The following is a 10,007-nucleotide window of genomic DNA, read 5'->3' on the forward strand; positions in this document are numbered from 1 at the left end:
TCACAATAGAAGCCTGGAGCCTATTATACTCAGTCTAGCCTTGGATCCTCTGAGTCCCATGACTCAGTCTTGTCTGCTTTCCTAGAATAAAACCAGTTAAGTCTTGTGTACTATGCAATTTATATTTTCCGATTCCATGCATTCCCTTAATGTTTAGAGTTTACTATATTCTCCAGACTCAAACACATAAGTACTAATAGCTCTGTCCCTTTAGGAGACTCTTTGCAGTACTGTGTCCCACTACCCCCATGAATTCTTTAGGTTGGGTCTAATATTTTCCAGTAATATACAGAATGGGATACAAAATGCTGTCAGGCAGGTAACAGAAAAGAGAAAAATATAAATATTTCCATTTTACAGACGTTCACACATTTATAACATTTTGGCTCAATAAAAAGCTAACCCAATAATTAAATGTGATAAAGTATAGTTTGGATGTTTATACATTCATGTTAATCGTATTCTTGATTTTTTTCATGTTTCATTTGCTAACTTAGAGCATATTGTGCAATGAAGAATAAAATAGCTGCATGACAAGTGACTTCCTTCTCTCAGTGGAAATTAAAAGGTAGCCTGATAAATTATAATAAGACAGTAAGAAAGGTTCCAATCAGGAGGAGACAATTCTTTCCATTTTTTTGTTTGATTGCTGGTAGCAAACTGATCTGAGGATCTACTCCAGCTCTTTCTCTTTTTATCATACAGTAAATCTTATTTTCTTGCTTTCTGAAACACAATATAACAAAAAATAACCTCACAAACTCAAAGAAAAAATCCTTGCTCCCCCCCCTTCCCTTGGCAGTACTTCCTCCCATGCTTTTAACTAAGGGCATCTAAAATACTGTCAAACAGCTACAATGGTATCTCTGTACAAGGCTTTGAGTGTGTTAATCACAGCACCTACCATTCCCTTACCAGCAACAACATGGATTCTAACACTCAGACATTAAAAAAAGTCAGGCCAAGAGAGAAAATACCGAGCTTTACAACATGCGGTACCAGTAACATTTTACCCACAGTAGACTCACCAACCAGATGTGTTTCAGTTTCTGTGATAAACCTAGATTAATCATATCCTCTCCTCTAGTAGGAGCACCAAGTGTAAACATGTAACGCCCCTATTAAAAATAATGGCAAAACAGAAGTTCACTCTTTCTAGAACATACCTTCCTATGGACACTCCTAAAATGTATAAAATAGTGTCCACAGCATCTCATAATAGAGGCAAATGGGGAACTTCAAACTCATTTCATACAATGCCATCCATGAGGGGTTAAATACACCCTGAGAGAAATTAATTTCTGGATAATTCAACGGCTGTGATTTCTGGAATATGTATTATCCCAAATATTTTCAAAAGAAATTGAATCATTTCAATGAATCTGTGCCATTCAAGTACCTGCTCCAGACAGTAACCACTGCTAAGGGTTTATATGAAGCTTGCATTAAAAGACTTTAAAAAAATGTCATGTTCCCATAAAAAAGTCATGCCTTGGAGTATAGACCCCCAAAGGAATGCCATAGACTCAAACTGCAAAATAAACACATACAGAAAGAAAGTATTTGTATTGTGATTGCAAATCCTGGTATGAGTGATTGGTATGACTTTCCTCATTACAAATCTCTTATTAGAATTTAAATTTCTCTGTAACTCCAGGTCAGAACAGAGAAAATGTAACTGCCTTAAGGAGTTTACGATTATGAAAAATAGAAGGATAAGCATGATACGTATGTCTTCTGTCATTTTCTAAGTCATGTTACTGAGCACCAAATCTTATTGAGAATATGAATCCATTTAAGGTTTATACCATTAAAGTAAAGGTTTATTCCATGCTGAAAATGTTTGTACCAGACTTTTTTGAGCCCTGTTTAATTGTGTCTGAAGTCTGATGTTGTAAATTTTATTGTTAAAAAGATCCATGAAAATGTCACTACTAAAGTTAGCTGGTACTGTTGGTATTGTAAGTGGCAAGTAGAGCTCATATTTTAGATTTTGTGTAGTTGCTAGCTTTGAACTGTGTGTTGGATGCACATGAATTGAAGGAATGGGCAAACATTGCTGATGCGGATCCACAGAGCCAGCATATTAAGATGTTTATAATTAGAGGCAATTTGTTTAAATAACTAGGTATGGATACTGATGTGCAAGAGAGGTGGAAAGGCTGTTTCCTTAAGCCAGCCCTATAAAATGTTTTATTCTCAGTGAGATGCTGCCATTTCATAGTGGGTTTCTAACACTGTGTATAGTTCCATCCACACAGTGCCTTTACTTCCATCCATTTCTAATCTCTTTATCCAGTACAGAGGATTTGGAGCCTATCCCAGTAAGCGACGGACACAAGGCAGAATACACCCTGGACATAGCGCCAGTCCATCACAGGACAGACAGACACAAACACACACACACCAGGGCCAGTTTAAATCTAACCTCAGAACCTTTCTTTTCAGAAGACTTAGTGTCTGTATCTGCTTCATTTTCTAATTTTGGTAGCACCTCTAACTGCTTGTCTTTCTTATATGCATTTACTTTGTAATCTGTGGTCCTTTTATCTGTTTTTACATCTACTGTATTGCTTTGAGATGCCACCTTTAATGGTGATATATCAAATAAAGTTTTTTATTATTGTTATAGGGAAACATGATCAGATTTAAAAAGATCTAAAGTATACTAGTTTGTCACTCTTCTCATTCCCTTTGCTAAATGACTTTTCATACTAATCTGATCAATCTAACTGCCAGTTTTCTGTGCTTTCTCTATCCTGCTAGATTTGCAATTATTCTGAAAATTTTCATCTTGAAATAACTCATTTCTAAATACCTTTTTCACTGTTAACATCTTGCAGCAACTCTGCGACAAAATATACACTCTGACAGTTCATCCTGCTACCAACATTAAATAAAACAAATCTTAAGATTTCTATATTTATGTCTTTATTTAGTGGTTTCATTAGTGACAAAGGCTAAACTTTCTTGGAAAAATGTATTTTATGTGTTGCGGAAAAAACTGACTCGCTTTAACAAAATATGTTTACAAATCCTTTCACCTGGCATTTTCGTAGTTAGAAATTATGGAACGCTCTGTTAAAAGCAAGGGAGTTTTTATGTCCGTTGCAGTTCTTTTGCAACATGAATATAATTATATCGTTATTAATTTCTTGAGATACGTGATTCCATATTATATTCCCTTTTAATCAAATTCTAAAAGTATGCTTGTTGACTCCGGTATCGCGTTAGTTAAAGACTTCGATGCTTAAAATGTTTAGGGAGAAATGGAATACTGGTGTGTATGTTTTCTTTAAAGTACCGAGACCAGCCATATACTGTGTTTAAGTTCCAAAATTAATATTGTTTATGGACTTCACACGCGTTGCAGTATGCTCCTATTCTTTTTATGCTCAGGCACTAAGATCTCCCTTCTGCTTTGTGTAAGGATGGTATCAAAAGCAATCTTAAGTGGTGAGAAAGCTGTGCTCAATGTATTTAAGGGACTTAAACGTAAAAGGAGATGCTTCATATTGCTTGACTAATTTTAAAAACTAAGTTATAAATGCAGACGCTCCCTCGGTGTGCTGCTCTGGTGCGCCGGCTCTTACACAGTGCCTGTCTGCCGTAAGCATTACAATATACATACCCAACACTGCTTGTACCCATCTGTCATGCAAATAAAACACCTTGAATTGAATTGAATTGAGGGGAGAGGGGGGGAATACTAAAGACAATACTGGCTCAATACCAATACGGGCTTTGACGTGCTAATGCGTTGGTTTAACAGTCCGGGTGTGGCAGGCTTCCAATGTCAACTCGACTCGATTGGAAGACAATGAACGTATTTTAGCCCTAAATGAATTAATAGCAAACATGGTTTACATAAAATACATTTTTCCAAGAAAGTTTATAATAATACGATCTATAGTTGAAATCTGAGCCTACTTTAAAAATAAAGGAAAAGCATTTTCAGAGAGCAATCACGCTGTGTTTATGTAGAAAAAGCGATTAGGTTTATGAGCAATCTAATTACTATTCGCTTAAAACGCTATATAAAATAAAGTTTATTTAGAGATGAATGATCAGTGTCGCAGTTTAAATAATGGGAGTCAGGAAACTAACACACAATTAAATTTGCCTGTGGAGTGTATCTTATTAAGCTATAAATTGTATTTTGAGCGCGTTTTTTGACTTTTTTTTAATTGCATTTTCGGCGCAGACAGCACATACAAGGGTTAATGAACTGCGCCAAGAAATTTAAAATAGTATTCTTTAGGTGTGAGGGTAGGAGTGGACCGCAGCAGGCATAATCAGCAAACCAGGAAATCAAAGAACAGGACAGGTGAGATGTGTATCCAGAAAGCGAGTGATCAGAAAAAGGAAATGGAAAACGCAGAAAAAGGAAACGCTTTACAGGATAAAAACAATAACAACAGTAGTGGCTGGGCAAACGATTTTTTTTTATCGAAATACAAATTGAGATACTGTACTGTATAATGATGTGCATGAACAAAGGTATACTGCAATTTTCCTTAGATACGCGATTAATGCTTCGTAGGAGGAGGCGGTCTTTTCCTCTTGTCTAACAGTCTGTCCACAAACAAAACATTCCTGTTAGACAAGAGGAATTGAAAAATAACAATTTTGTCAATGAAAACCGGTGTGTCTCTCCCTGCTGGATGTCCCTCTCACAAACTGCTGAATGAATAAAATAATTTTATTGAAAACGCGTTTGCGATTGTCTGGTATTTAATTTGGTCCCTTTTAACTGTTTTTCGATCTACTGTATTGCTTTGAGATGCCACTTTTAAAGGCGATATGTAAAATAAAGTTTTTTATTATTGTTATAGAGAAACATGATCAGATTTTCCCTGGTTCAGAAAAAAGTTCTAAAGTGCTACACATAACTTTCTTAATTCGATGTATTTAAAGCAGTGAACTACTGTAGGTGTCACATAACATTCAGAAATACAATCACGTATTTGACAAATAAAAACGATTATAATCTAATCCTTCCACATTTGATCCCAAAATCCCAAGAAATATAAATCTTGACGGGTAGAAAGCTATGCTGAAAGTTTATTAAGATACTTAGAAGACAAAGATACTGTATCAATTTATGTTGCATTAGCCTGATTATGATTAAAAAACACATATAATTAAACACGCGTTTGCGATTTAAATCAGAACACGATTTAAATCAATATAAATGTTTATATTGTAACGCATACTGTCCAGCCTCCATTTCTCTATAAAAATGTACTCTGTTGCACACACACACACACAATAGAAGCAGGAACCACTGTCAGAAGGGAAGATATGTTCAAAATATCGCAAATATCGATCATGTTGCGATATTTTGAAATATAAAAGTCAATTGATTGTCCATAATATCGCTATTCTATTTTTTCGAAGAAATGTTTGTTAAAAGAACAGTCTAGCACCAGCTGGATTCGAACACACAACCTGCCAGCTGGTAGTCATGCACCTAGACCAGTCGGCTACAAGACAGCTTGCATGAACAAGCAGGCGAAACAGCCCTACACAGTCCTGTCGCAGCACACGAATACCGTTATTAAATTCTTTAGATACGCGATTCCATATTATATTAGCAGAAAAGCTTAAAACTACCACTTTTTCACACGCTATTTCACATGCTAGTTAAATACTTCGAAGCTTAAAATCGTTAGGGAGAAATGGAATACTGGTGTGTATTTTTTTCTTTAAAGTACCAAGACCAGCTATATACTGTATGTTTATGTTCCAAAATTAATATCGTTTATGGCCTTCACATGCGTTACAGTATGCTCCTATTCTTTTTATGCTCAGCTACTAAGATTTCCCTTCAGTGGTAAAATTCAATATCTACAACGGGCACAGCAAAGACGTTTACTGTACTGTAAGTCTTTCTACGACAGACCAACGGACCACGAGTGCCCCTGTTGGTCAACCAATCATGTACTGCGGTGCCACGCGTCATCTTGCGTCACACTGAGCGACGCCACCTGCGGTACGTGTCTGTAACGCGCACTTTGAATGGCTGCATCTGTAAGCTACGGCGCCAGCAGAATTCTCCTCTTTTCCAGCCGCTTGGACACACCGCTCTGAGCCATCTGCGTTCAGTAAGCACTGAGTCTGCTGGCTGAGCAAGCTGCCTCCTTTACACGCAACAGGAGCCCCGACTGTAAGAGAAACGAAAAGAAATGGCTTTTATTGGGCACTTTTCATGTCCAATGCGCTTGACATCTCCCAAGGGCGGCAGAGTTCATTTACGACACTTTTCCTTTCTTTCTTCTTTCTGCACTCTTTGATGAAACAAAGCGAGAAATCATGTAAGGGAAAATGACTTTTTTTCATGGAGAAAAAATGCACCAGGAAATGTTGTGTTTAGAAGACGTGAGTTAACATGAAAAGTGACCTAATTTAGCGGAGCAAATGCTCGCCTAGCAAGATCTGCTTTACTACAAGAGAGAAGTAGATTGAAAGACGTGATCATTTCACGCCGTTGTGGAACAAAACGCTTTTTTCTTGGAATTCTAAATCAATTAGAAATTCAGAGCGACACATAAAGACTTTGTCTGCTTAAAAGTGATGATTTTTAAAAACTGATAAAAATGTAGAAAACACGTTTCTCACGTAGAAATTTAAGATGGGGGTGGGGTATTACTAGTAGCGGCGCTGAACTCACCATGGCGCAATTCATTTACATGACGGGCTAGTGGTTTAATGGATAACGCGTCTGATTTCGGTTTATTAGATTGTCGATTCGACTTCTACCGGGGTTGTGTGATTTAAATCAGGCTCCTCAGAAATAGATGTCCGTTATGTAAATGAACCGCACCTGAAAGCTAACGTTGGGTCTGGGTTCCTTTCTTTCCTGCATGAAATAGCAAATCGTTACAAAAAAAACACCAACTAATGTCCAATAGCGTTAGTCATTTAAGTAAACATGAATATACTGTAAGGTCTTGGTACATGGGAGTGGATTTCAACCACAATTAAAAAAGAGCAAATTATAATTACAGGCTTCAGACACTTTTTCATACAAAAGTGACCAAACACTCCCTAACTTTCAGGTTTGCTTGAACCTGTAACAAAAGGGAGGTCTGAAACTTCCATTCTCTGATGTTACTGTCTCTAAAGCCGGACGTGATGTTTCGCGGATGTGCAGTGTGCCTTTTCTCTTGCCGTGTTCAAGATGATTCGCTGCATGAGCTCCTGACTGGGTGTTCTGTACTGCGCTGTTACTTCGTTCAGATTATCCATGCGGTGTATAGATAAAACCCAACTGCGTGGTATAAGTTCCGGGTTCAGCACCAGCAGCACCTGCAAACTCATCAGCTGACCTCGACGTGATTTGAACATGCAACCTTCTGATCTGGAGTCAAACGCGCTACCGTTGCGCCACAAGGTCACTCGCCTCAAGTGCTTTTAATTCCCCCAAAGAGAACAATCAGCGTCCCTGCAAAAGTTTTTTTTTCATTCTCTCCTGTGAGGAGCGCCGCTCTTCCAACGAGGGTCTCTTCTTCCCAGACCACAGATTATTCTTTCCGCCCGGCTCTCTCACAGAGAGCAGACACACCGTCTCCACTGATGTGTTTACTACATCTATAGATCTGACCCCCTACAGCCACGATATTCCTGGACAGGATATTTACCACCAGCCTCGTGAACTTCTCATCTTGACCTCTCCCAGGAGGAGCACAATTAACACAGAATCCTCTCTCCATTTAGCAAATAACACAAAACACTGTTTACCTGTCAAGACAGAAGACCAGGCTGCTCCAGGTGAGGCTTGAACTCACAACCTCGGTATGACTCCACTGCTCATGTCATTGGACATGGCCTGAACCAGGAAAGAGATTGGAAATCGAGACGTCATGGCGTTGTTTTAAAACTGGCCTACTCTTTCAATTTTTCGGTCAAATCTTTTATCTGGGAGTACTTTCAGTTGATGTTAATCCTTGTCCCGATGCACGATTCTGGGCCATGGTGCATCTTGAATAATGTTCTTATAGGCTTCAGTTTGGAAAAGTGCGCTCTTCAGAAGCTACCGAAACCGCTAATGGTTACATAACACTTAAACAAAAGCAACGTTCGGGTTTGAAAACTAATATTACTTGCTATGAATACAAACACTGTTACAGGAGCCGTGTTAGGGCTATTTTAGCTTAGATCATCAATTCATCTGACATTTCTTCTCCATCTATATCAACAGCGTAATCGCTCCTGAGCGCTAAAGGCAGGTCCTGGCAATACAATCTTCTTTAGAAAACATTTTTAAAACTATTTCCACGACCATACGTAAAGTAAAAGATACCGATTGCACGCAACTAATAAAATCTCTTTTCCAGGGACGTTGTAGCTAGATGCAAATTACAATCGAAAATGTATCAGCTTTAAAATTTTCTTTTGGATCCACAGGACGATCAGCACGAGACTCAAAATATGCCTGTGTTTGATTGTACAGCATAGATTGTACAGCATTTATGTTTATATTTATGTTAAAATGAAGGTAAATATATCAAAATATCAACATCCAACTTCACAGTGCTAACGTAACAATGCTTGTCAAATTCTCAAACAAATCCGCGTTGTATTTCTAAACTATTTTAGCAGAGGACGCAACAGGAGTATAAATGATATCTCCCGCCAGCCCTTCAAAGATACTTTTCCATGGGTGAATATGGTTGTCTGGGGAGTTGCGGTGTTGATCACTATTGGACTTCCCCGGTCTCAAGTGTTGTTGTTGGACACGGGCAAAAGACTGGCATTTTCGGCAAATATAAAGAGGGTTAAGGTTTCGGCTTTAGCGGAGCCAGTGTTCACATTGACAATAATAAGAAAATCGTCCCTGGGTGGGCTCAAACCACCAACCTTTCAGTTAACAGCCGAACGCGCTCGCCGATTGCGCCACAGAGACTGACAAGAGAGGCTTTTCTCCATTCGCACCTTTCCGGTCAAAAAATAAACATTGCTTGCATTTTCTTGCCAGTCGGCAATATTCCTTCTGCTCTGATAGCCAAGAATTAAATTTCATTTTTCACAAGCTGTATGAATTTCTTGAAAAACAAGTTGTTGCAGAAAGGAAATGCATTCATGCATTAAACTAAATCAAGCCCTATGCGGTTGTCCAAAATGGTACTTTCTGCACAAAAAGACAGGAAGAAAGGCACAGCTGGAATGTGGAGCCAGGATCTCCAGTTAACGAGACAGGTACTTAAATCCAAAACCATAGACGAAGGAGAGAGCCGATAGTCCAGGGGAAGTCAGAGATCCAAACTGAGAGAGAGCAACCGAAGCCGAGCCGTAATCCAAAAAACGTAGTAAAAGGGGAGAAACCAAAGTCTGAACCAGAACAGTACGAAGAGGTAGAAGGCGTAGCGCAACTAAGTAGCTCGAAAGGAAAACCAATACTGAGCGAGGAGGTAGGGAAAGACTAGTGCTTAAATATAAGATGAGACGGAGGTGTGGTGGTGAAAGCGTACACTGATAGGTAGACTAATGAACTAAGACTACGCCTACTTCTGCCTCTTTCGTTGCCGGGAGGCAGGGATCGTAACACATGGTTCTAGTGTTACTACTGCTACTACAGCTACTACTACTGCTGCCACTGACACAACTGCAACTAATAAAATTCTACAGCTACTCCTAATGCTACTACTAATGTTTCTAAAGCTACTAGTAGTACTGTTACTGCTACTAATACTGCTGCCACTGACACAACTGCTACTACCACTACTACCATTACTACTATGACCATGACTTCAGATTCTAATACTAATTCTGATACTAATACTCCTGCTACTATTACTGCTGTCATTACTACTAATAGTGATAAAAACAGAGCACTCACAGCTCTGTAGACATTGGTCTGGACTCTAGAAAGTGATTCCATTTGCAAGCAGCTCTGGACCTCAACACCTGTTGATGGGTAACTTCAATCAGACACAACATTGGAGCCCAAGTCCACCTACAAACACATTCACACACTGAGAGATACAGTATACACCTACACACTC

At 38.7% G+C, this 10,007-nt stretch overlaps 1 non-coding gene across 1 annotated transcript; it reads right to left on the bottom strand.

Annotated features, from left to right (window-relative positions):
* Positions 1–7,327: 7,327 nt before the first annotated feature.
* On the bottom strand, positions 7,328–7,399 carry trnaw-cca (transfer RNA tryptophan (anticodon CCA)). Its single transcript has one exon. It is a non-coding gene; the product is annotated as a tRNA-Trp (tRNA).
* Between the last annotated feature and the right edge of the window lie 2,608 nt (positions 7,400–10,007).

Source organism: Atractosteus spatula, chromosome 10 (genome assembly GCF_055471065.1).
Source record: "Atractosteus spatula isolate fAtrSpa1 chromosome 10, fAtrSpa1.hap1, whole genome shotgun sequence".
Classification (NCBI taxonomy): Eukaryota; Metazoa; Chordata; class Actinopteri; order Semionotiformes; family Lepisosteidae; genus Atractosteus; species Atractosteus spatula.